The 26534-nt window shown below is 33.1% G+C and overlaps 1 long non-coding RNA gene across 4 annotated transcripts; it reads right to left on the bottom strand.

Annotated features, from left to right (window-relative positions):
* Positions 1-1191: 1191 nt before the first annotated feature.
* On the bottom strand, positions 1192-26444 carry LOC104910372 (uncharacterized). 4 transcript variants are annotated; one of them, XR_014882576.1, is made up of 6 exons: positions 25822-26443; positions 13168-13265; positions 12789-12930; positions 11095-11267; positions 4691-10618; positions 1192-2813 (listed from the first exon to the last, which is right to left on the bottom strand). It is a non-coding gene; the product is annotated as an uncharacterized LOC104910372 (long non-coding RNA). The 4 variants fall into 4 exon arrangements; XR_014882577.1 differs by lacking the exon at positions 12789-12930 and having other exon boundaries at positions 1193-2813; positions 25822-26444; XR_014882574.1 differs by having other exon boundaries at positions 1193-2813; positions 12789-13265; positions 25822-26442.
* Between the last annotated feature and the right edge of the window lie 90 nt (positions 26445-26534).

Below are 26534 nucleotides of genomic sequence, written 5' to 3'. Positions count from 1 at the left end.
GGTTAAGACACAAACTAAAGAATTATTCTAAAGAAATAGATAATTCTAAGTTGTCCCTGTCAGTTAACTTCATTATTCCCATTAAATATGAATAGTATCCTGGGTCATCCTGTTAAAAATCTTGTCTTGTAAGAGAACCTGGTTTTTCCAAATATTAATTTGAAAGAATTTCTAAAAATTTTCATTTTAAAAAATATTCTGTTTTATAGGTGCTTATGCAATAAACAGTTGCTCATAATCATAATTCTTCTGTATTTATCATGACGTTAACCATCCTAAATTTCACCTAACATTTAAAATACCCTTAAGCATTATATCATCTCAGGTTTTCTTTTAGCTGTTTCTGTTAGTGTACTTACTTATTCTTAAAATATTTATTTAACCTTTTGTCTTCAGAACATGTAAATTATGTGTTCATTTCCACAGCAAAATAAATGAAGTGGACAAGAAGAAGGTATATGAAATCACTAAAGACATTCTATCCTAAAATAAATCAGAATATTTTAAGAATAAAGTAATGAATCCATTTCATTATTTCTTGCAATGAGAACAGCAATCTGAACATTGAGAAGTTCAGAATGTAATGAATCATAGACTTCCATATAGAGAGCAGAAAAGCAATTTTAATAAATAGGCAGATCATATAAAAATGATTTGTATCAATATCTATCAGTCTGAACTCTGACAGTACTGCACCCACTGTTTCCCCCAAAGTAGGCAATAATGAAAAAGTGTCTCTTCCATTTATGCATTAATTTCAGGACTGATTGCACCTAACCACATTGAATCTGTCCACATCCTTTTCAAGCATAGCAACTAATGATCACAATTCCTGTCATGTAGATCAGTGCCTCAACATCCGGTTGGAAATTGTCAACTCTGCATACTGCAAATCTATGTTCTGTCAATAATACAAATGGATAAGTAGGCAGGCGCTATTTCAGAAGTCCTTTCACACTGCTTTAAGTTGTGCTGAGCCATTCTGTCAAATAAAGTTCTAAAATGTGTTTGAGTTCAAAAATATTTGTTTATCTTTTCCTTGTAATATATGTTATTACATTCATTCATTACCTTTTCTCTTCCTTGAACTTGATTAAATTCAAAGTTCTAATATAATCTAACACACATTTAACTGAGCAGACATTTTGCTGTAAAAAATACCTGTTCAGTCCAACTTTAGGCATACTATCCCAAACTAAACCATTAGGAAAACTTCAGAATGCTTTTCTGCGCTTGTCTTTCAACAACTCATACACAAGGCAAGTCTTATGGAGCTTGTTCAGAAAAAATCTAAAAAATTCATATTCCTTTATTTGGCTTCCTTTTTCTTAATTCCCAAACGCAAGGATGAAAAGAAAAAAAATAAAAAATACAAAAGGAGAAACAATATGTGAAACAAAAATGGCATTTAATGAATAATCTAAACTTTCTTTAATTATTACATGGAACTTAAATTCTACTTTGAAATTAAAGATGATCAGTAAATTGGATATTGTTAATTATGTCAAGTAAGGGACACTGTAGACAATTTAGAAAATATTAGTAAAGAGTAAAAAATTACTTGATAACAGAGTGTTAATTTTTCTGAAGAGATACAATTTCAAAAAGAGAAAAAGGATGAATACTGTCAAATTAAATCAGAGGAATTGTAAATCTCGATTGTAACTCAAGAAAGACAAAGGGATAATCATGCTGACATCGAAACGTATGCATAAAATAACATCTTCTGTTAAAAAGTATAAAGAATTTTATTTGTAATGAATATTTTGACAGATATGTCACACAGATTTCACCTTTACCACAAATTTCCATTTTATTAACCCAAAAGAACATATGCAACAGAAACATTTTTGGTAGTACAGTAAATGCACATATGTATGCATAAATATTTTGAGATATATATATGCACTCAGAATTTTATTGATGGTTAGAGTCTGTGGTCTGATTGTACAGGTCTGCTCTGACTTGTTTAATTTATTAATCTCCTACTTTTGAGTTGACGATATCTCCTATAGGAAACTTTCATTGGATTTCTATTTCCAAAAGACATGGAAGGCTGCTTTAGCTGCTTAAAATATGTTGTTCAAAACCTCTCAACCACAGTTAGAACAAGAGCCTTTTTCAGGTCTTGGATTTATCATGCAGAAAAGAAAGGATTGTAATTTTTTTTTTTTTTTTTTCATAATGAAAAAAATAGGATCTGATTTCTGTGCATTTTAATTTGCAGTATGATTTGCTTCAGGATATACCAGTGTGGTCCACTGAAAAAACTGTACACAATTAACAGAACTCAACACAATTCTATATATATAAATAAATCTATATGTATCTACAAATAAGAACTTCCACACTTTGCCCATTTGAAGTCTGTCATGGGTTGATGCTGATCATTGGACTGACACTCATTTTTACCTCTTATTTACTGCAGCCTCTGATGAGGAAAAAACAAAACGAAGACAAAGTCTTGTGGATCAAGATAATGACATCCTAATTAAAATAAAAATAATTTAAAAAAATTTAAAAAAGGCAGAAACATCATGCATGAGAAAAGGAAAAAACAATATTCAGTTGGTGCTTCCCATCAACATGTAGATTTTCAGGCTCTTCCTGGGATGCAGGACCTTACCGTGACTGGTGCTTGGGAAGATGAATATCAAAGCTTTGAAGATCCTGTTTTTCTATACATTTCCTTGAGCTTTTTATTGTTGAGCATTTTGTCAAATTGTATGGAGTGTTATTTTAGTCAGTTTGGGTCAGTTATATGTTCTCTCCCAGACTCTTGTCTAGACACCACATACTCATTTTTGTGGAATCTGAAAGGAAAAGAGGAAGCTTTAATGTTATGCAAGCACTACTCATCAGTAGACAAGCATTGGTATGTTACCAACACTATTGGTAGCCACAAGTGAAAAGCATAGCAATATATTTGCTGCTATGAATAAAGTTAGGTCCATCTCAGCAAAAATCAGTTCAAAGTCTCACTTTATACTATGTGGAAAGAGACAATTATTACATTGCCCTCATCTTTCAAACTGTTACCTTTTTGCTCAAAGAGAAAACTATTAGACTAGATCAAGAGCAAACCTTAAAGATAATATGACAGCAAGAAAAAGTTGTCAACTCCAGTCAGTTTGAAGAATATTTTTTCTGGTAATGGTAAGCAGAAAAGAGCCAGAAAATATGGAGAAAGGAAAGTGTACTTTTAAATTTGGTCATGACAGTCAGGGATAAAGTCTTACTATATAAATGACCCTAAGATATCTAAATAGTAGATAGAACCAGCAGAACTGTGGTTTATACTTTCTATTATTGTATTTTATTTATATTGCTAATATATAATAGTTTCATATATGGAGAACATATCAGTGTTTAACAGAACCATGGCCTTGTTGAACATAGAAAATAGGTGGACATGTTTATATCAAATGATATCCAGAGGATTTTTCAGGAAGCTTGCTATTAATTTCTAGACTCTGTATTTCTGTATTTATACTACGTGCAGTAATACTACCATATCTGTCTGAGTTATGTAGACTTTAAAAATATTTCCATTTCATTTAAATTTAATACATTTCTCCCAAAGACTGCGAAGCAGGGGGAGCAACAGACTGTGACTACTGTGTAGAAATGATCACTGAATAGAATATAGCATACAATTCTAGAATTATGTCTGAAATCATATACTCACCTGTAAAGTCTCAGTCATCCAATGGCAGGCCTTTACATATGTGAAAGCAGTTATGAAAAGACAAGGACTGAGCTTTCCAAATAAATAGGGAACTCCTTATCTTCTATCAAGTGTGTCTCTCCAAAACCATGTGCACTACACTAATGTGGCGATTCTGTCCTTTACTGCCAAGCAACACAGCTTAGTGGAGAATTAGTATCTCAGAATAAACTACAACGAAGTATTTTGATCAATATAGGGAAATGCTTATAAGAGTGATCATTAAAACTACGTTACAACATAGACTTTCTGCTGTGGAAAAATAGATTAAATCTGTCTCAAAATTCAGTTAAATATCTATAGTGCACTGAAGATGCTTTTTGTTTTCTTTTCTTTTTTTTTTTTTTTTGGAGGGAAGGAATAGTAAATGTCAAGTTGGTCATCGGACATTTTTAACAGAGAAAGTGTTATACATTATCTAACTCAAATTGATATTATCACTAACAAATATGTTGCAAGATAACAAAAGAAACAAAAAAATGCAGACTGAATACAAAATCTTTAAATAGAAAACAAATAATATAAGGAAATTAGGATGTCTCTGGAAAGAATTACTTGACGCTATTTGCAGGAGATTTCTGTGATTAGGTTTTAGGAATAATAAACATTTTTTCTTTGATAATGAACCCAGAATCTCGGGGAAAAAAGTAGTAAAATAAATCTTGAAAATTATGCTGAGATTTTGTAAATAGATGTATAGTAAATTATTCTGCTCATTTTTCCTTACTCTCTTCAACATTCAAATGACTTGAAAAAGAGCAAGTAAGAGCTCATCTTCTTCCTCTGAAAATAATTAAAGATGAATATAAAATATGCTCTATAAACGCTCACACAAACAAAAGAGTGGAAATAAGATTTCCAATAAGAGAGACAAGCTTCTCTATTATTAGTATTACGCCAAATGTACACAGTACTTTCCTTTAATGTGGAAGAGTTAACATCAGTAGAAACCTTTCCACTCACTTTTAATGTATAGTCCGAATAATTACACATCTTCCGAAGGCTGTGTAAACTTTACACTTCGAAGGCCTCTGGATTCTGTGTGTGTTTGTGATGCTGTTGCCAGTGCACTGTTTTCTGTCAAGGTAATAGAGTATATAGCCAGTTGGTTCACTGACATTCAGAAGTCCATGACTGCGCATTCTCATGCTAAGTAAAGGAGATATAAAATTTACATGTGTACAGCAAGGAAGTCAGCTTGAGAAGAAAAGAACAAAGGTTATGTTAGTGTAAAGAAAATCAAACATCTTTGCTTACTTCAGAAAACCAGACATCTCTTCAAATACAGAGAGATGTTGCAGGTGGTGAAACAGCATTTTCTTTGAACAGATGTGAGACATCAGTCTAACAACCATATATTCTTAAAATAGAACAAGAGAATTCATAACATTAATTTAGGTTCATCAATGTTATGGATAAAAGACTCTTTAGTGTAATACTGGGAGAACACTTTGTCAAGTTTTAAATCAAATTGTTTGAGCTACAGTCACAGGATAGCTGTTGAAGTACAAAATACAGTGCAAGGCCTCTCCCCTCTCCCCATTTGTAGAGTATAATTTACAGCTGCTACTGAACTGAAAATGTTCTTTCCAGGCTAATGCTGAAAACAAAGTAATCAAGTATAATTTTAACTCAAGTCTGTCTATACTACATTGCACTACTGCCATAACTTCATATACCGTATCAAACACATAGTGCATTGCACTATGCAGAGCTCCTGAAGGAGAAAGGAAGACCAGGAAAAGTTTAATTAGGGAAAGAATTAGAGAAAAATAACTAATTAAACTACTGATATAGAGTAGAAAATGATGACTATATTTATACTGATGAACTTCCTGAGAAATATGCAACAGCTCTTGCTATTAGTGATTGAGATGCAATAAGATGGCCTTACTTTTGATTAAGGTGCAAAAGAAGGAGCCTCCATACACATGACTCTCTGATGCACTAAACTAATTTTTCGAAAGTCCTATGTTTTAGGGATTATTCTTTTTCTTCTCTTTTATTTATTTATTTTTTTCATTTACTAAAAAGTGTCCCTACTTTTCAGTAGTACTGGGGAACACAATGAAGCAAAGGAATGCAATGCAGCCTTAGTACCATCAACTGAATGCACTTCAACCAACAGTCAGCTTACCAAGTAAACCAAGGTGCTTTTCCTTAAAAGATAAAGGTGCACTTGAAAAAAATGAAATGTACAGCAGCTAAATAAGTCAGAAGATGTTCAAAACATATGGTCTTTTAGAAACAATCAGATAACATATATACAATATAATAGATATTGATACAGCAACAGTAACAGTAAAGAACAACAAGAAAATAATAGAACCTTGTTTTATAATGTTTTGTTTTATTCTGCATTAAAAAATATATAAACCACTGCCTGTTTTTTTTTTTTTTTCCCCACTCTGAAGACTTAGCTCTTTATTAGATTTTTCTCAATTATAATAAGTTTTTTACTGCATTGTTTGCAAACAACAGGTACTCGACAGTATGCAAAAACAAAGAAATCATGAAGTCTAAATGAGCGGAGGTAAAAATTTGGTATAGCAAATATATGTTTTTACAATTGCTAAAACTGTCATATAAGTTTGACTAAATCCATCAGAAACCCAGGCAAATATGCTTTTAACAATTTAATACGCATATACGCCACAAATAGATGGAGTATATTATTCAACGCATCTTCTAGGCACGTGCCTCAACATATTTTGTAATAAAATGTGAAACTGCCCATTTGTAAAACCATGAAAAGAAAGGGGAGAAATGAAAAGAAATTCCATCAAAAAGAAGAAAAGGAAATTTTCACCTTCAGAATAGAGTTGTTTGCTAAAAGGAAACAAAAGTAAAACAATCAGCTAGTGGTACCGTCTTTTTAAGATAGAACTAATCAGTACAGCTTTTGTTCAAAGTTTGGCATTAACATTTAATTGTGTAAGGTATATACAAGGAAGTTTACTGATAATGCCACTGATATAAAATTACTTATTATTAAGACAAAACACAAACACTGTGAAATTCTGTTCTAATAATCACTATGCCAGTTAATTACTTTCATCAGAGGAAAATCAAAACAAAACAAAAACAACACAAAACAACAGCAGCAGCAACAAAAGCTAGTCATTTAAATAATTTGATCTAATGTCACTGGCTTCTACATCACTAGTGGAACAACATTCTCAAAAACATGATAAACAAAAGAGGAATGAAGGGCAGAAAAATCATTTTAAGTTACCTGACTTATAAACAGCTAAAAGTGACTTTGCAAAGACATTGAAAACAGGATTTTAAAGATGAATCGGAAGGGAAAAAGCTTGGTTTTCCTCAGAGACTTAAATAATTCTGGTGTGTTGGAGCTGTCATCCTATGCTTAATAATGTATCCATTACCTTTCAAAAATTTTAAATAACACCTTCACAGATAAATAACTTTAACAAACAAACAAACAAAAAAAGTAATTAAAAATGCTGCTTACTTTAATTTTGCACATGAATTTAAGATTTATGAGTAGGAAAGGATTATGTTGCTGAAATTCAGTTGTTTTTTATATAAAAGTAATTTTGACCAAGTAATATTTTTGAGGAACAAATAACCCCCCTTTTTTATTTTACAAGTAATCTCCACATAAATGTACTCATGGTCGTTGATATGCATGCACACATTCATGTTCATACAAACAAAAAAGTATCTGAAGAGAGAAAAATCTTGTAAAGATGAAAGAATAGGATGAAACTTTTTGAGGATCAAATATTTAAGTATAAAAAAGCAATATTATCTTCAAGAGCACTATATAGATGACAAAACCCCCTCCTCTCCACAAGCCCTCCTCTTCCCGAAGCAAAGTAAAATAAACAAACGAGCAAAAAGTAGAGAGAAGGAACTTACTGAAAACAAAGTAACAAAAGTAACAAATCTGTAACAGACATGTTAATCTAACTTCAGTACTGTTGTAGTAGGCATTAACGAGTCATCGGGATGTGAGGCGGTAGGACCTCTGTTACGCAAATCATGACGCACGCTTGAAGGACATAGAAGGGGCGTAGACGAGGCACGTAGGATATATAAGTCGCTGTTTAGTTGCAATAAATGCCATTTGCTACATGCTCATATTGGTGTCTGTGTCGCTGTGGCCCTAGCGAGGGGAGATCGTAGCCCCCGGCAGACCGAACCTCAAAAATGGGGACAACAAGTGGAAAGCACGGAACCTGATGATGCCTTATCAGACTGACACGGAGTTGAGGGAAGAGAACGGAGGGGGGAGGGTGAAGCAACTTTGTCTTGGGGAACTAAGAGGGGCACATTAACAGATTGGGGAAAGGTCAGATCTAGTCTGATAGATGAAGGAAGGTGACTGGAAGTTTTCCCGGTTACTGTAAGCAGTGGAGGAAACCTTGAGTGGGTACCTCTTGATCCAAAGGGCATTACCCGCCTGCTAGACTGCGTGGAGAAGCGAGGCTTGAGTTCACCCCTCACCCTGAACGCCTTAGAGGCCATGACATCTATAGGTCCCCTTCTCCTTCACGACATAATGAATTTGATGCGCATGGTGCTGTCACCAGTACAGTATACATTATGGTCCTCAGAGTGGATGGCAGGATTGTGAGCGGCTGTAGGGGCCGCGGAATTGAGTCCTAACCACCCATTACAAGGGTCCTCGTTAATGCGCTTGGTGGGAATGGTCAGGGGAATGTAAACCCCCCAGAGACAAGCAGCCAGGCTCAGGCCAGGGGAGCTTATAGCAGCTACAGACTCGATGATTGAAGCATTTAAGAGAGTAGCCAAGGGCATGGAGTCTGTGGGCCGCTGGGTCACTTTGGTCACTCTTACATTCCAAGTAAGATGCTAAAATGATGAACACTCAGCACGCTGTATGTTTTACTATTGAGGCAACCTGTGAAAGATCATCATGAATTCTCTAACATTGTATACTCAACATTGAATTCTCTAACACTGTACAGTCAAGAATGTATTAAAAATATATGCTCCTTTTTAATATGCTCCATTTTAATCACATTTACTTAGACACAATGTACTACTTAATTCAATGAAGTCTTGTGGCCTGCATTGTGCCACATATCAGATTTGATAAGAGTGTTTCTTCTGGCTTTATGACATATGAATCCATTAATATCTGCAGAATTAAGCAGTTTTATATCAAGTAATTAAAGTCTCGTGTGACTGCATTAAAACAGGCTAAAAAGTTAACATATTTTACTGTAAAATTCTTTCTAATGAACTCTTTATGTAAGTAAAGGTAATAAATATAGTCTTCAGAAAGATGAAACCTTGAGTGTACCTTCCCAAGCTACCTAGCTTCAGAAAATAAGAACTGACTAATTCAAAAGCTTAATGGAGTAATTTGCGTTCTGATACATTCATAATCCTAGTTTTATCATGAGTAACTATTTCAATTGCTTGATTAGGATTTCACTGTGTATTTTTCTTTACATTAAATTTTCTATACTCTCAAATTATTTACTAGATAAGTATATATTCAAGAAATTCATCAGGAAATTACTATATTTTTAAGATACATACTCTAATGACATTGTGTAATAAGTATTTAAAGTGCAAAGCATTTCACATGAAGCAAAACTGAAAAATTTCATTCAAATATTTCCACAATGTATCCTTGACAAACTGAATTGCTTCTAAACATTTTTTAACTGAACATTTAAATGTTTCAATACAAACACTTTGATAACACAAGCCTAAAGATGATAAGAAATTAAAGTTCAGTAAACTCTATTATACTCTGAGTAAGGTTCAGCCAAACCACAAAATTAGCACACTACTTTAGTGAAATAATACAGCAGAGAATTAATCTTTTTGTTATCTTCTGACAATGCTAGAGTAGAAAAGGAGTGTTTTCATACTACTAATTCTTTTGGTTTTCCCAAGTCTCATATCTACTCACATTCTCTCATACACAGGAAAAAAAAAAGTATGTATTATTTTAACTTTTATTTCTCTCTGGCATTAATCATTTCCTTCTAACCTTGTGTATTTATACACTGGATATTGCCCAGATCGTTGACCAGTATCTATGTGTGTCAAACATCTAGTACACTTATGAATAACAAAAATAGATAAATAAAATAATTCTGTATCATTTAATGAATCACTGCAAAAAGGCTCACTTTTCCAATCTAATTATTCTTTCATAAATTTGTATGTCTGCATTAAGATTATGATGTGTGAATGTATTCTATTATTTTCAGCTCCTTTGAAAACCTTAATGTTTGATTGGATCAACACATTCATAGAATCATAAAATGGTTTGGTTTGGAAGGGAAATCAATCTAGTTCTAACTACATGCTATATCATGGACAGCTTCCGTAAGACCAAGTTGCCGAGAGCTTCACCTAACCCAGGCTTGAACACTCCCAGAGATGGAGCATCCACAGTTTCTCTGGACAATCTGTTTCAGAATCTCACTGTCCTCATAGTGAAGAATTCCTTTCTAATCTCTAATCTAGTTTAGTTGAAGATAACTACCCCTTGTTCTATTACTATGATGCCTGACAAAGAGTCACTCTCCAGCTTTCCTGTAGGTCCACTTTAGGTACTGAAAGGTATTGATAGCCCTTGATTTCATTGAGTTGAATAAGTCGTGACCTGGTGTAGGGAACCTGCTTTGGGTGGGGGGTTGGACTCGATGATATTGTGATACATTCACTGGTGTTTCTTCAAACTCTTAGTTTCCCTTCCACATATTGTATCAAGGCTATTACCTGAGTAGGGTGGCATTTAATCAGTTTTCCCACTTCAGCATGGACCAGCTGGCTAATTTTGAGCTGAAACTCTTGTTCTGAAGGCTCTTTCTTTACATGGCAGTATCTTTCTGTGCCTTCTTCTAGTTCTGCTTTGTGATTTTCATGCTTTTTAAGCTTAAAAAGTAAAACAGTTTAGATTATATGATGTAATTTAGACGGAAAAGCTTTCATTCCTGCCAAATGGTTGTCCCATAATTATTATCCAATTTAAACAAAGAAAGAAGAAGATCTTAATCCTTTTAATCCCTATTAATTAACAAATGCAAATTATGAGAAATCAAACCTTTTTTTTTTTTCACAACTTTGTCAAGGTAGAAGTAAAAATACATGGACAAAAGAGCATTCATATGTATAAATAAACATGTAAAACATGGAGACAGAGAGAATTTGTTCTCTTGCAGATTATTTGTCTTTATTAATAGAAATGAATTTAACCTAAATCTTCAGAGTGGGAAAAAAAATTACCATGAAGTAGTACAGAATGCAAAGATGCAGTCAGTGATGTAAATTTTGCTTTGGTTTTGTGCACCCTTTTCCCAAAGTAAGGATGAGATAGCACTTTTTTTTCATTGAAAAAAATAGAAAATTACCTTCTTTTTAGTACATACTCTCAGCCCACATAGACCTCTAGTACCTCTAGTAGCTGGCTTTTGTGAATTCATTACTTGTTTGTTTTTGTTATAATTTTGGCTTCTTCACATGCATCTATTCAAGTGATATTCTTTTTTTTAATCTTTGCTGCTACCAAAGACAATTTTCTATCCTGTGATTCAGAAAAAAAAATCAATTTTATATCTCAAAGTACATATATAACTATATACACACAAATAAAATCCTAGTAATAATTACACATCTTCTGAAAATATGAAATCTCTGACTGTAAACTGCTCTATAAAAACTAAATTATTATCACAATTATTATACAGGCTTTTTTTTTTTTAATTGCAGCTTTTTTATTTCATCCAATATTATAAGTTATTAAATATTGCGACTGTATCTCTGTCATGGTTTTATCGGTATTCCATGTCGTAACATCATGCAACAGGCTGTTGGATGGAGAGACACAGTGCACTGTGGAGGTGTGTTTCCTATTTATCTCTAGCAATCTCATGTGAGCTCTGACTCCCAAGGGGAAGATGCACTGGGATGTACCGCATTTTCCAGGAGCCTCCACATGCTTTCCACTTCCAGGTTACAGGGGAAGAGCTCTCTTGTCTTTTCCAGGAAGAAAACATTGGAAGGCCTGCTGACAAAGACTTGGATGGATTCTCTCTCCTCCAGTTCCATTTTTGGTTTTCTTTGATTTTTTACTCTTATTTATTCTCTATTATCTCATATTCCTTTTAATAAATTAGTTTCTCCTACCTCAATTGGATTTTTCCCCCTTCCTTCCCCAACCTCTTTCTCCCAAGGGAAGGGAGCAGTATCTTCAAACTGCGACAAACCGAAGTAATAGTGATATTCGATAGAAGTGTTACAAAATGCCACGAATTTTTTTTTTTTCCACAAATATAAGTGTAAATTGAAATTGTATTTATTGTAAGAGCTCTGTCACAATCTTAAGGAATTTCTGATAGTAGGTCCAAATAATAAGCTTCACTTTTTAGTGATACTTTGGAGCTTTCAACACACTAATTGACACAAATTCAATTTTTCAGCAATAAAAAGAAAATGACTATTCCAGCTCTTTTTATATTGTATACTAATGTGTTACAAGATCTGGAAAGTGTATCTAGTAATTATGAATGTCAATGTGCACAATTTGTATTTGCAATATCCAATGGATGTTTTTTTGTTGTTGTTGCGTGTTTTTTTTTTTTTTTCCATAAGTACTTGTGATTAAATAAAATAAAACCTTTGTTTTTATTATTTCTTCTTCTTCTTTTTTAGTTTTCAAGAAAAATCGCTATCATTCTATTTGAGTTCATAGATTTAGAAAATTATTTGTCCACTTTGTCAACTTTGTCCACAAGTTATTTGACTTTGCACAGGATGAAAACAAGTCTTGAAATCATACACTTCAGTATAGAAAAACCCTACGTCATCTTCTTCACCTAAACTGCACAAGAGAATATTTTTAATTGCTCTTAAAATAATGATGAGTATCTTTTATGATAAAATTACTATGCTGTTATTTGCCTTTCTACACAGTTTTTCAGTTTAGTATTTGAAAATGAAGCTGCAAAACAAATCTACAGAAATCTATTTATCTTCAAGGACTTCATATCTATTAAAGAAACATATCAGAAGAAACAGTGGTCTAAAAGTAATTAAGGGGTCTTACCTGACATTCTTACAGTTATGCAGGCCTCAGTGTTGGATTGTGTTGGATTGTTCATATTCAAATTCCGGTTCATTTGAATACCATCCTATGTGTCTTCATACAATTTCATCTCACTCTCCACAGTACTCAGATTCTTATCAGTCTCATATAATTAAAAACATTTGGTGCATGGAGATGAGAGAATAATTGTGGAATTTGTATAGACAATTCTCAAGAACTCATTATCAAGCAAATAACTATTCTTCATTTTTTTCACTGGCAACTGCCTGGTAATTACCCTTCCAAAGACTCTCCAGAAATGCAGGAAGTTTTTTTTCAAGTTAGTTACTTAAAAACAAACAAACAAAACCCTACCATAATGGAGTACTGATGATCATACCTGAAAACATTCCCACTGATTCCTCCTATGAATACTTGAAACAGGAACTCTAAAAAAATACTTGGGGTTGGCTGAGGCTTGCTAGGAACTTTTCCAGTCTGTAAGAAAACAGCCACATTGTTAAAACACACCTTGAAATATTTTGGAGAAATAAAAAATTTGATCTTCAAATATCATATTCATCAGCTGCATAACAAAATGCAGTCCTGTTATGGATTTAGGCTGGGTATTAGGATATTTTCTAATTATTCATCTAGGCTACATTTCTTTTTCTGAGTTTTCCTTTACTAATTACTGCACTACCATAACTCAACATTCTGCAAAACCTAAGCACCCACAGTATCACTGCATGACTCTCCACTCCAAATTATGGAAATATTAAGCCACTTCTGTTAAATAACCAATGTGTTTATGCACTTCTCTTTACAAAACATGGTGAAAGTAGATGCAGATACTATGACAAATACTGCTTACACTGTTCAGTGATGTTAAACAAAGAGAGTTGGCAGAAATTTTTATGTTGAATAACAAACAATCTTGCATTCTATTAGTGGCAAAATAAAATAGAAGCAAATTTCAGTGAGGAAACAGCTATCAAATAGTTATAAAAGAATACACAAACTTTTAGAAGCAATGAAATGAGGATAAGTGAAAAAAATGTGTATCAGATCAAGGAGACATCTCTGATTAAAGTAATAAAGTATTAATTATTAATTAATTATTAATTAAAATTCAAATAATATATTTTTATTTTATTTTTTAGGAAAAATATTAAATTAAAAATATTAAAAGAAATTATTTGGCGATAAGACTCAGTGATTTTGCTTTCTAGCTGCAAAGAAAAAAAACAACAAAGTCATTCTGACAAATTGTATTAAAACAGTAGTTACCAATATATCTTCCACAGAACATTTAAGTCTCCTGAGAAAGCTATAAGGACAAGGATGGACTTAATACATATCCTGCGATAAAAAATTCTACTTTAAACTGACTGCCTGAATTGTGAGGCTCATGGAGATTTCTACTTAAAATTATTCTACAAAACAGGATGTAAGAACAGATGCATGGAAATTATGGAAATAATTTCTGGTATTTTTTACAGGCCTTAAAGGACTTACAAATTCCTTAAGGGCCCTCATGTAATCTGAGGGGTTGCTAGACTTCGAAAAAGAACACATATTGCTACTATGAAATTTGACAACTGTAATATCCATATAAAAGGGAAGTGCAAAACAACTTAAATGAATTAACTTACACTCAAATCATAGAGAACCAAGGCCTCCTCTTAAGCAGAACAACTCATGTAAAACAAACAAACAAAAAATTAAAGAAAGAATCAGCTGTTGGCTTTCAAAGAAGAATGGTTTTATTGACTATAATGATGGATAACCATGCCTTCCTCTATAAATCTGAGTAAAATCTTGAAAGATTGAATAAACAAGAATAGGATATTTTCCTTGTTTTAAAACAAGGATTATATATAATAATTTATATAATAATTTTTATATTATATGTAGTAATTCAATGAGCATTTTTGTATGCTATTGCAGGCTCTTATCCTTAACGGAACTGGCATACAATAGAGCTCTGACAATTATAATCAAGGGAACATTATGTTTCAAGTTTAAGTTTCTTCCATTATGGATTTTACTTGTTGTCTTCAAAGTTCCATTTGACATCTATGAGCGACAAAAAGCCTTCACATACACTCATCAGCTTCAGCAAGATGATGTTGTCAGGAAGTTCTGTTGATTTGTTTTCCTCTCTTGGCAGGATGGTAATATCTTGGTATATCGTTGTGCTGCCTATCATAATTTTTTCATTATAAGACACAGTTTTCAGTTGCTTAGTGCTATGCCAAACTTCATTTGTTTATATTGAAATTTGTCTTGCTGAGTTTTTGCTCAAGGCCAAATTATCTTGGAAAGTTTGAATGAAAATAATATGGTCTTTTCCAAGAACAAGACGTAAAAAAATGTATATGAGTGTGTGTATGTGTGTGTGTGTGTGTGTGTGTGTACAGAGAGAGAGGAGAAAAGGGGAAGACCTTGAATTCTGATATGCATTTTGTTAAAAAATTCTGATTCCTAACATCTCAAAGAAAGGTGGCATCTTGATAAGATTCTTTTTTTCTGGTTTAGATATTAAAAAAAATAAACTTTCTTTTTTTTTTTTTTTTTTTTTTTCAGGCAGACCTATGATTTTATGTCTTAAATTATCTTGGTTGGCACAAGGTGATAAAAAATGACCAAAGAAATGCATCCCAGAATGCCTGTCCTCTCCTTCTTTAGGAGTTTAGTAATTATTGAAAGGTAAAGGGCAAATATATTATCTTAGACAATATAGTGAGAATACTTGATATATTTATATAGAGAATACTTTAATTTTGCAACAGTTCTGAAAAATTTTGCCCATGCTAAAAAACAAAGCAAAATAACATTTTTGTCTACTTGACAGTTCATATTAATCATACTCACAGAACCACAGGTTTAAAAACTTTTCAGTATTCTTAAATCATAGTCCTCCGCTCAAACTTTTTTCTTAGTATGCTGCATCTTTTAAATACGTGCTTTACATCTTTGTCATCTGGCTCTGTCCCATGTTGAAATTGTTCCCTGCTGTTAATTAGAGGTGACTATGGTTTGATTAATCTCAAACATGTGTTATATGTGCACAATATGGAAAACTGTATTCTATATGTTTCTACTTAAAATATGCTTGGATGTAATGGAAATAAGCCAAACAATTTTTAATGACTCAGGACCTAATCTTATCACAATGGACAATATGGATATGATCAAAATAAGACATTCTAATCCATCTGAAGTGTTAAAAGTTCACAGAAATATGCACTAATCATGTACAGTATTTCTCAATATAATACAAACAGGATTTCAAATAAATCAATGCATACCATCTGAGCATCATCGCTATGTGTAAATCTTAAGTTCTCTACTTCTCTTTCCATTTCCACAAAGTTTTGTCTCAGTCTGACAATTTGACTTTCCTGGTCCCACACTGTTGGCATGATTCCCATTTATGCTTTCTTTGAAGGCATTACATTTTTCAGACCTAAGGAGTTAGCAGACAATGACTATAACGTTTTCATTCTGTTTTATGTAGCTCTTGGTCTTGAAAGGCCTTTAAGAGCTAGAGTAAAAATGTAAGCATGCAAGTAAATTCATTTATTATGCAAAGATTATTCTTTCACTTAAATCAAATTTTGAAGTTAATAATTATACTAGTTACATGATTTAAGTTCCCTATGTAAGGAAACTTAAGCATGTGATTAAATGTTTTCTGAGTTTATAAGCGTATGTACAGATCACTCATAGGGAGAAAAGTTGTGAATATTTTATATCACATTACTGTAGGTGCACTATGCACATTCATGAAAATAAAAGCATTGTAACTATTAATGGAAGTTCTGTAAGAGATTTAGGCGATTCAGAAGATATTTTAAATAAGTTAAATAAGTTAAATAAGTCAAATGTAATAATTTTAATTCTTAAAAATGATTATTTAATTTGCTGGGGGGTTTTGTTTGTTTTTTGTTTGTTTTTTTTTGTTTTGGTTTGGTTTGGTTTTTTGTGCTGAACTTTGTTGTTATAATTATTGTTACACAGCCTCCAGTGGTAAATGATATATAATTGTAATTAATTTTTCTTATAGATGTATACAAATCAACAACTGTAAGCACCCCAAAGGAAAAATATGTTGAATGGTCCTCCAAATTCCTAATGAATGCAAAGAAGCTGACCTTTCTCTAACAACTATGAATATTGTTTCACAAATTTGGTATCGAAATTGCTGTAATCAGCAATTACTACTGTAAATATGGAGCCAATACTAGTTGTAAATAATTATTCATTACAAGAAGAGTTATTATAGATTTACAATAGTGAAGAAACTTTATGCTTTTGGGACTTAGTTTCCTACTATATTTTGCTGAATTAGGTGTTCAAAGAAAATATGAATATTATATGTACTTTATATATATATTCCTGAAATACTTAAATTTTGTGTGTATTATTGTTTGAAATACAAACACCTAGGTCACTCAAATAGTAATGCCTTGTATTTATTTCCATGGAAACTCCAAGAAATACAAAGAGTAAAACAACGCTATTTGATATTTGATCACTATTTGATACAGCAAATTCTCAGCTACAAAACATTATTTTACAACATAGTTACTATGATGAACTATGCATTTTTGGCTGCAATGAACTATAGCCTGCATGATATGCTCATGAAAATCTGCACCAGCGGAAGTGACACACTGTCACCATTGCTGAAACACACCACCCACCACCTTACTGTTCTCACATTCACTATTTGGTCTCCAGAAATCACAGAATCACAGAATCACAGAATTGTAGGGGTTGGAAGGGACCTCTAGAGATCATCGAGACCAACCCCCCTGCCAAAGCAGGTTCCCTACACCAGGTTGCACAGGTAGGCGTCCAGGCGAGACTTGAATATCTCCAGAGAAGGAGACTCCACAACCTCCCTGGGCAGCCTGTTCCAGTGCTCCGTCACCCTCACCGTGAAGAAGTTCTTATGCACATTCGTGCGAAACTTCCTATGCTGCAGCTTATGTCCGTTTCCCCTCGTCCTGTCTCCACGTACCACTGAAAAGAGACTGGCCTCACCACTATGGCCACCACACCTCAGATATTTATAAACCTGGATCAGGTCCCCTCTCAGTCTTCTTTTCTCAAGGCTAAATAGACCCAGTTCACTTAGCCTTTCTTCATAGGGGAGATGCTCCAGGCCCTTCACCATCTTTGTGGCCCTCCACTGGACTCTTTCCAAGAGATCCCCGTCTTTTTTGTACTGGGGAGCCCAGAACTGGACACAGTACTCCAGATGAGGCCTTACCAGGGCAGAGTAGAGGGGGAGGATCACCTCCCTCGACCTGCTGGACACGCTCTTGTTGATGCACCCCAGAATGCCATTGGCCTTTTTGGCCACGAGGGCACACTGCTGGCTCATGGCCAACCTGTCGTCCACCAGGATGCCCAGGTCCCTCTCTGCAGAGCTCCTCTCCAGCAGCTCATCCCCCAGCCTGTATTGGTGCATGCAATTATTCCTCCCTAGGTATAAGACCCTACACTTGCTTTTGTTGAACCTCATCCGGTTTCTTACTGCCCAGCTCTCCAGCCTGTCCAGGTCTCGCTGAATGGCAGCACAGCCTTCAGGCGTGTCAGCCAATCCTCCCAACTTCGTATCATCAGCAAACATGCTGAGGGTGGCCACTATCCCCTCATCAAGGTCATTGATGAAAATGTTGAACAAGACCGGACCCAGCACAAACCCCTGGGGGACACCACTGGTTACAGGTCTCCAGCCAGACTCTGCACCACTAACGACGACCCTCTGCGCTCTGCCAGTCAGCCAGTTCTCAACCCACCTCACTGTCCACTCATCTATCCCACACTTCCTCAGCTTTGTTATAAGGATGTCGTGGGAGACAGTATCAAATGCCTTTCTAAAATCAAGGTAGATTACATCCACCGCTCTTCCCCCATCCACCCAGCATGTGACAGCATCATAGAAGGCCACCAGGTTGGTCGAGCACGACCTCCCCTTGGTGAACCCATGCTGACTACTAAATGTTCAGCAAGTGCCAGTGAATGTTGGTGGGTGCCATATTTTCCATGTGGAGGTACTCAATTACATACCTTTTCTTCATATGCACTTCTAGGTCAGACGCCGTTTTGACAGACTGCCTGTTCTGTTGCCATCTGTCACACAGCAACAGCATGTAACAGAATATCGTTGGGAAGGTTCAACTTCTACTGCCATACCACCCACATTTGTGTCTGATATTGTAGGCCAACATAAAAAAAGCAAAGGCATTACTTTCGGAGCTGTCCTGTATTTTCAAAACCTGATAATAACAACTTTCTGACAACAGTACCCTTTTTATTAGAAAGGTGGTCAACTTGAAATGAAAAAACAAACAAATGAAAAAAAAACAAAACAAAACTATGATTCTATATTTATAAGGGGCAACAGTACGTGAAAATGCAGCATTTCTCATGAGATGATATACAAGTGTTAATTAATTCAATAGACAATGAGCTACTGCAGTACTGCTACATCTAGGATTTTTTTCTTCATAAATACTTTCAAACAATGCTGGATGAAAATCATGCAGAAATTAAAGTGGCAGCACATTTTTATTTATTTGTTTGTTTGTTTGTTTGTTTGTTTGTTTCATTTAATGAAAAGCCTGTAAAGGCTTAGGTAGAATTGAAATTTGGAGCATTTGCAATAGATCCTTCTAGTTTCTATAAAGCAGTAAAAATATCTACAAAAATGATGTTTAGAAAAAAAACATATTATTAGAAATAATAATACTTAAACATGTTAATTGGAGATGCATGTGCCATTTTATGAATAAATAAATTAATTAATATATTTCAAAATCTTTTTTTAAGACAGAATTTACTGAATTTTTCAAAGTAATTTTAGTAATATTATTTGTTTTCTTTTTGCTATTTTCATGTTTTATAATAAATAAATAGTTGATTTAAGAAGTTTTCAGTGTTCAGAGATCATGATAAAATATCAACTAATGTCACCTTTTTGTAATATGTCACCAATATTTGTTATTTTTAAAATAATAGTCCTTTTTTCAAGATCTCTATTCTCATACTTGTAATTCTTTCATGTTCAGAATGAATCCCTGCTACATCTCACTCAATATTGATCTTCAAGGCATTTCTCCCAATCCTTTTCCCAGTGTGGTCACTGAACAGTATAAAGTTCAATAGGAAGATCAGCTACTCATCCACTTTTTGCTAAAGCAATTTGTATTATGGATTTATTTTAGCAGTCTACAGTGGCAGTTGCTGTTTTTACTATTTAAATGCTTTGATTATCTGACCTTGCTTACTTTATCTTTTTAAGTGCTGTGCACGGGCTTTAAAGTTGATCAATAAATGGGGATTCCTCCACCACATTATGTTGAAATCAATCCTGATTCAGACTATTTGTATTTCACTCTTATGAGTCTATCTGTCTTTCTTAATTTTATATTCTCTTTTCTTAAATAATTTTGCCTGCCACTGTAAATGCTTACTGTCAGGTATATTTCCGTTGCAATCAATTCAGCTTTTCCCAGTAGTAACTACATTCTACACTGCCCAGGAAGACACAAATATGTAGGATCATATTCTACTCTAGGATGGTCATCTGCTATATTATTACTATTATTGCAGTTATTTATTTATGCCTTTGTGTCAGAGGTACTGTGAAATTTAATAAACATAAATTTTCACTTTCAAGTCTTCAATTTTACAGTAATTTTAAAAAAGCATAGAGTTCATTTGTAGCTATACCTTTATAGTTCTATGTTTATGATTTATGTCTTATGCATTAAAATCCAACTAATACAAGACAATTAAAATGGTTCAGATTTTCTTTTTTTGGGAGGGTGAAACAGGTAAAGTAATGGAGTTATCTGGCCTTAGTTATGCCACAGATAAACAGATTTCTCAAGTCAAATGCAAGAAATAAAATAAGTTGTGAATTTGTGCAAATGCACTTCCTAAGAAACATTTTGCTATACATGATATCTAACTTACTTAATATAGATAAATATCTTAATTATTTCAAGGTTTTTTTTTTTTAATTTCCTTTAAATTTTAAAATTTACATTGCTTTAATTCATGATAAAAGGGTTTTGGGTTTTTTGTTTCTTTTACAACTACAAGAAGCCTCAGCATGCATATTTCAAAGCAGAAAAAAAAAGCAGGAAACTGTACATGAAATTGAGCAATGAAGCTAACATGCTGTTCACAGAGGTCTGACTACTATGGTGATTATCTACGGAGGACATAAAAAGCCTACTAACTTACTACTTTGTTCTCACTTAAACATCTCTACAAACATTCAGAAGAGGGAATATGATTTCCTCCTTCTTCAACTAAACCACATGAGCACGCACGTGCATTCTCACATGAACAAATCACATTCATTTGGATTTTTGTTAAATTAATCTAAAGTAAAATGATCAGTTGTTTCACATTTTCTACAATCATCATGACTCACAATGTAACTTCTATAATAAAGCATTGCAATTACTAAATAAAATAATGAGTAATCCTTAATATTAAAACAATCTTCATCTTAAATCTTGCAAACTCAGGAACAGTTTTTCACATGTTTATGGGGTAATTGGCTTCATGAAACTGCTGACATCTATACATGTTTGAAAGACTGAGGCCTAGGAAGCCATTAGGATGTGATGTTACTTTTCTCATATTGCTATACAATATAGTTTGTCCACTAGAAAAATAGAATTCCATCCACTTTTTACAAATTTTCTAGTTATTCATCTGATCGAGAATGATTCTGTTTCAAGGTTATTTCAGGTCCAGTGGGTACTGAGGCCTTGAGTTGCACTCTTCTTTTCTCCAACTTTCTTTGATCCTTTTATTCTTACCTTAAAGTTCCCCACACAATTTTCTGATTTTTTAGGAGAAAATAGGATTTATTCAGTAAGAGATTAGACAACTGTAAACGAGATGAACCTTCTGTAATCTATGCAAGTATTTCTGCTTCAGTGTCTCCATACAGTGCACACTGGGATGTATATGATGAGAAGGGGAGGATAAAAGGAAACATGACCACAAATATCTCAAACATTTAAACAAATATTTTAAACATTTAGACATTTAGAAGACACTAGTAATAAAATATCTTTAGGAAAAATAATGGAATGACAGAGATCTAAATCATATTAGCACCAGTGGCAATGTATACGAATACTTGTCCTATTTTGTGAAAGCTGTCATTAAACTTAAATTTCAAACATGATCCAAGTAAAAGTTACCATAAAGTAAAAAAAAAAAAAAAAAAAAAAAAAGATGAAAAAAAGAAATAATAGATTGAGATTATTTGCTAGCTAGCAATTTTATCCGCATGAAAGAATAGTGGGGCTTGGGCATCTGATTTAGAATGCAAATCATAAATCATACTGCGAAAAAAATCAGAAAATATGCAACAGTTCTTTCCAAAAAAGCAAAATGTCTGGGTTTTTTTTTCCTTTTTTTTTTTTTTTTTCCTGGAAATGAATAACTTTGGAAACATGAAATAATGATTTCTAAGATTTGTCTGTTTACTATCCCTGTACATATTTTTACATTTTTAAATGATAGATTGATAATTATACTTAAATACTTCCCCTTCTGTATTTTTACAAGGAATTTTATTTGATACAGGCTGTCACTCTTAAAAATGAGTATTCTTTTATTCACATTTTCAGGGGAGCACTTATTCTTTTCCAGTAACTAATAAAATCACCTATTTAACTATGAGACAAATTCCATTAAGCACTGCTGGAATTTGTGGTGTGAGGAGTGTGACTTTTTTTTTTTAGCCCCTTAGAAAATAAAAATAAAAATAAAAAGGAGGATAAAATTACTAGAAAGTATGAAACAATAGCATCTAATATATGGGGTGGGCAGTTCAACTTAGGTAATACTAACATCATTTCTGAATATTTTTCATTTTATTGCTGCAGCAGAGGGTAAATTTTGAAGAATTCACTGTGTCAAGTGTTATGCATTTCTGCAGAGCACAGCTTAAAAGAGACAACTCCATACTGTTTCCCTCAGGTGGGTAAATGTTAAGAGAGAAGAATTCAAGTTTCATGATGCAGCAGCACAAAGCTGGGAAGTGAAAATTATGTTGCAGCAGAGTCTTGAAAATATGACTGTAAAAGTTAATCAATAAAATGTCTATTCCTGTCTATTCACTAGAGGCCCCAGCTGCATAGCTTCACACAATCGATACTACAAATTATTACGATTTCCAGGTTCCCACTGGACATTCCGAACAAATCTTTCAAGTGTAACAGGCTTATATTGGAGGCTGGGGGAGTGTGTGTAACTTTAGGTTTATTTCATCCGGAATAAGTATAAAGCAAACAAAGCTTGTGACTACTTAAAACTTTTGGTTACACCTGGAATGGATGCATTTTCAGAATCCAGTAGAGTTAGCATAAAATATTTTTATTCTATTTTAGAAATAATTATTTTTGTAAACTAACAAAAATAATGCATGTTTTATTGTTTTTTTTTTTTTTTTAAATGGTCTTCAATGCTTTCCTTTTACACTGCTTCTAGGAGAAATATCTTTTAATGTGCGTTTACATAACAAGAAAATAAAAGCATGCAAAAATTGACTTTTTCCTAATAGGCGTCACAACAGCTATAGCAGAATCTGAACTCTCTGGATAGTTTAAATCCACCAATTTATGCTGCACTGCATTTTCCTTTGCAAGGTCCTAAGCTCTCACCTTGATACCAGCTGCATTTGCCAGAATTGCTAAGTAGGGTGGTAGGTAAAGTCCAGGACTATATGACTTCGAATAAGTCAGCACCAAAGGGACGTTACTTTACAACACGTGCTGTACCCTTCATAGTAAATGAACATAACCTTTACGACATGCCCTGTCCCAAAACACCCAAGGGAACAGAGATCCATTGTTCTTTCTGCCTCTCAAGGAACAGAGCACAGCAGATACTGTCTGGCACATGTTTGTTTTCAGGTATTCACTAAAATGTTATCTTTAAGGGGCAATTTAATATCTAAAATGTTCAATTTGGTTTCTCATTTTTTATCTTTATAATTTCAACGTTATTAAAATTTTAAATTTACTGTGTTAATTTTCCTAACTCAACAAATAATTCTCTATAATCCTACAGTAATATCACAGTACTTTTTAAAAACAAGTGTCACAAACTTAAACATAAAACTTAACCTAAGAGCCTATAAAAAATAATATTGACAACGTATAGAGCTATAAACTGAAGACTCCCATAACTCCAAATACATTATGCTCATGTACTAAATTAACAAATCTACAAAGCCAGTAAGCATAACAGTTTGGTGAAAATATAAATAAAAAACTAGAACAGAAAAAGAAAATTGAATATAAACAGAAAAAAAGGTGGGTTAGTTAATTTTTGTATGTTAACAGATTAATTCAAGTTTTGAATTGTTCACACAATGTATACTATGAAATCGTAAAAAAAAAAAAAAAAAAGTGTTTCTCAAAGTCTTGTAATGTTTATCATTTGGCTTTCTATTTCAACAATAGAGAAACTCATTTCACTTTTGCAAAATTCCTGCTCTATCAAATGTTGTACTTCATCACACATTTGATCAGATACAGCTGGAGGTTTCAATCCTCCCACATCCCCCATCCTTTCTACCACTCTATCTCGCAAAGTTACAGCCAGTAGTTCTAGAAGATTTTAACCTTTTAATTTTGAAATAAATATCTACAGGAATTTGCATAACATGGCATTTTGGCAACTGAAGAATCACTTGAAATGGTTAAGAAAGCTTACTGTAGCAAAGGAGTCAAGATAGGTTAGCAAAGCAAATCAGTGACACTAACCTCCCTAGAGAAGTAGTAGTAAGGTCTTTAGAGGTATAACTAGAGGTTGAAAACCACCAAGCTATTTTATTTAAAGAAATGAAGACATATTGCTGAAGACAATGTTTTTGTTCTTGTGCATTTTTTCTTCCCATAGAGATTTTCCAAGTCTTCAGCAGAAAAATTGACTTTACACTTTTGAATACAGAAAGAGTGAAGTTCCAGTCTAGAAGCCATTTACACTGAGCATACAAATTATAACATTGTCATATTGTGATTTTGAAACATTATGTTTACTGCATCTAAACCTAGCAAAGCTTCTCTCAGAGGAGATTTGTAGAGACAGACTTTGATGTTGCTACAAATCTGAGATAAAACATTTATCTTTAAATGTTCAATCTACCACTGAATGAATAAACTTTTTTTTTCAGTCATGCTATCTTTATAAAGCATTTATCTGTGCTCTACGACATTATAAAACAGCTTGAGTTTCTGTCTCTATATTTAGCAATTTCTTAATATAACATTTGTAACAGTTTGCATACAAAAAGGCAAAAAGAAACAGTAGTGAATCATTTTTACCATCCTGTAAATCTTGAAAAATCTGAAGAATGAATCAATTTGTGCCTCAATACAAAAATACATTTAAAGCCATTATAATTTATAAAAGCTACTTGATGAAGATTAGTATTTTTTAATTAAAATCTTCAGAGCTAATATTTTAACTTATAGATACTATTTTTTTTTTCTGAGAATAGAGTTAACTTTTTTTTTAAACTTTTCTTTAGTATGCAATCTCATATGTGCTTTACTGTTGTGACTAAAAGTTTAAACACTAAATTTCCTTTTATTTGGCAGTATCTTGCTTAGAGACAGCTTCTAAGAAAATTAAAGAAAATAAAATGCATACTTAAACTTCAGTCTCTAAAAATAGGAAGATGAGAACAACATTAAGATAGAGGTAACAAATATTATTTTACTTTAACACCACAGAATCTTTTTCTCCTTTTCATTCCAAAAGTAAAATAGACCACTAACAACAGTATTTTTTTTTTCAAATTTTAAGTGCAAAATACACACTTTAAAGTACACATTAATCAGTCTTTTAGATTTAATAGTTTATTCAATAGCTATAGAACACATTTACACTACATCTCACCTGAAATAAACACTTAACATAATACTTATTAAAAGAATTTGCTGCTGTCTTTAATGTCTTCTGTTTATCAAATACTATAAAAGCAGTAACTCACTTGTAATCACTAATTTCTTCTTCAGAAGCTATAATACGTTCTCTCAGGATCTTCATTCAGCTCTGTCTGTGATTTTCTACTGTTCTGTTCTTGGTGAACTGTTTCTGCTGTTTGCTCACTTAGCTGCTCTTGAGTTGCTTTCAAGCTGGATTCCATTAGAAGAAGTTTTTCATCTTGACTGGCAAGTTCTTGGGCTGAGAGATAAAAAAAAAAAAAAAAGAGAAAAAAAAAAGGAAAAGAAAAGAGAAAAGAGAAAAGCATTACATTTTAAATCTAAGCTGAGTGATATTTTTGTTTTAAAAGTAATACTGTGCATTACAACCCTCTGTAAAGGCTAGACAAATGTTGTTTGCAGGAGAACAGCATAATTCTGTTCCCAAATCATTAGAGAAAATACAGCACAGATATATTAATAGTTGACTTAAGACTCTTCCCTTGTATTTCAGTAAAGATAAATAGTCTTGGATTCAGTATTTTGAAAATATTTAAACTGCTACCAAATCTTACTGTATATATAAAAATTCAATATTTAGCTCATTCTAAAGCAAATGTCTATTTCTATCATATTTTGTTAATGTAAGTAATTCTAGAATTCAAAATCATAGTTTTAAGAAGATAATAGGTCTTGTACCATTTTACAATCATAATGTATACAATTTAACCACAACGTCTTCAATTTCAGTATGTTGTGGGTTGGTTTTTTTTTTTTTTTT

This window comes from Meleagris gallopavo, chromosome 3 (assembly GCF_905368555.1).
Source record: "Meleagris gallopavo chromosome 3, MGAL_WU_HG_1.1, whole genome shotgun sequence".
Lineage (NCBI taxonomy): Eukaryota > Metazoa > Chordata > Aves > Galliformes > Phasianidae > Meleagris > Meleagris gallopavo.
The sequence above is the reverse complement of the archived record's forward strand: the minus strand, read 5'-3'. Positions and strand labels throughout refer to the sequence as shown.